Source organism: Rattus rattus, chromosome 11, assembly GCF_011064425.1.
Source record: "Rattus rattus isolate New Zealand chromosome 11, Rrattus_CSIRO_v1, whole genome shotgun sequence".
NCBI classification, from domain to species: Eukaryota; Metazoa; Chordata; class Mammalia; order Rodentia; family Muridae; genus Rattus; species Rattus rattus.
In genome coordinates this window covers 20914366-20916504 of record NC_046164.1, presented here as the reverse complement: position 1 = coordinate 20916504, position 2139 = coordinate 20914366, and positions in this window count along the sequence as shown.

The window sequence follows — 2139 nt, the reverse complement described above, 5'->3', positions numbered from 1 at the left end:
TGGACTGCATCGCTCTGTAGCTTGAATCCCCAGTTCGTTTTCTAACTTACATGTGGACTGTTACTCCAGGCTGTGGCATGTAATGAGTAAGAAATGAAAAGAACCATGTGCCTAAAATATGGGATTTATTTAAAGAGCATGCTCTGTCATGGTCGGTTTGCTCTTGGATTTGCCCTTCCTTTGCCCGGCTATTTTTCCAGGAACTTTATCCCTGCAGCTCTCTTGCCTTTAGATTCCATCAGTGGGCTGGACTAGAGAACAAAGAGAAGAGACATCAGGGATCCATCTCTTCCCCTCTCTTCCTTAGACAGACTCCTGTCCATCTTGGAAGCAATTGTGTTCTCTGTGGCTTTCGATGGCCAACAGTTTCCACTGGAGCCCTTCATGTTGACTTCCATCTCTCATCATGGAGTACTGTCTTAGCACTAGAGGTTGCCAAAAATTTGTATAAATGCTCCTGGGTGGTATAAATGCTCCTGTGGCCCTCTTAGACCTTGCCTTTGTTCAGTGTCACCTAGCTGCTCATCCACTTCTTTAAATTGTTCTTTGTAACAAACCAGCAACCCAATAATCTCTCAGTTCTGCAAGCCAGGGCACCTTTCAACTTTGATTTATGGCTGCTTGGCCACACGTTCAGGGTCTGGGTTTGTAACCGGCATACAGAATGGGGACAGTCTCGTGGTTTTGCCCTTAACCTGCAGCATCTGGTGCTACCTGTGGCAGCTAGAGCAGGAAGTTAGTTGGACTGTGTTACACACAGCTGGAGTGCAGAGGTGGAGAATTGCTCGATGTGCAAAAACTATGCAATTACCTCAGTAGTGAGGTACTCTGGGAGAGATCAGAGAGGACAGAAAGCAGTGTGTTGTTTCTTAGAAGAGGAGGATGGGTTTTTTTTTTTTTTTCTTTTTTTCGAGCTGGGGATCGAACCCAGGGCCTTGCGCTTCTAGGCAAGCACTCTACCACTGAGCTAAATCCCCAACAGGAGGATGGGTTCTTAAAGTGAGGTACGGAAGATGGTCTGCTGTTAGAGTCTGGGCAGTGGGCTCTGAAGTAGGTTGTTGGAAGCTGGGTGGCCTGGAGTTCATCACAGATCCTCCCTTAATCTCAAAGTGGGAGAAAGAAAGAGTAATATCCAACCTTGTAAGGCTGTTCTGAGGATGACTTCATACAAACATACAATAAGCCTGTGGTGGTGGTTTGAATAAGAATGGCCCCCATAGAGTCAAATATTTAAATGTATGGCTATTAAGAAGTGGTACTACTTAAGAGGGATTAGGAGGTATAGCTTTGGAGTAGGTGTGGCCTTGTCAGAAAGCATGACACTTAGAGTGGGCATTGGGGTTTCGAAAGCTCAAGCCAGGCCCAGGGTCTTACTCTTCCGCTACCCATGGATGCAGATGTAGAACTGTCAGCTACCTTTCCAGCACCCTGCCTACCTGCATGTTGCCATGCTTCCTGCCATAATGATAATGGACTGAGCCTCTAAAACTGTAAGCCAGCCCCAATTAGTTTCTTTCATAAGCGTTTTCATAGTCATGGTGCCTTTTCACAGCAATAGGACACTGACTAAGACACCTGGCAAAGTGTGCTTGGCAGGTGAGTTCTTGATATATGCTAGCTCTTGCCATGTTTGTTGTCATTGAGAGAACACCCTCAAGAGCTGGGTGCTTAGGTACTGAAGAGAAATAAGTGATATTTCTACTATGCCCACCCCAAAACCACAGGGGACCTGGGGTATGTCTCCAACACAGCTCGTTTTAGTAAACAGCTTTATCTGAGAGATGGCAGGAACCATGGGGGAGTCCATTTGGGAAAAGCCAGCTCCTACAAACAATGAAGAAACCGCATGGAGAGAAGCTCAGGTAAAGTCTTAAAGGCTACAAAGAAACAATGATACATAGCAATGCTTGGGATAAATGAAGGGTCATCTCTGGAGTCCTGTAATGACTAATGTGAACCAAAGTGTGTCCTTGAAATGAACTTGCTGAAACCCTTATCCACTGTGATTGCATTGGGAGACACGGCTTCTAGAATTCAATGAGTTCTTAAGAATAGTGATGTAATCTGATAGGACTGGAGGCCTTTCTGAATGTATGGGGGAGCGGGGAGAGAGAAAGAGGGTCCCCATCCATCTTTGAA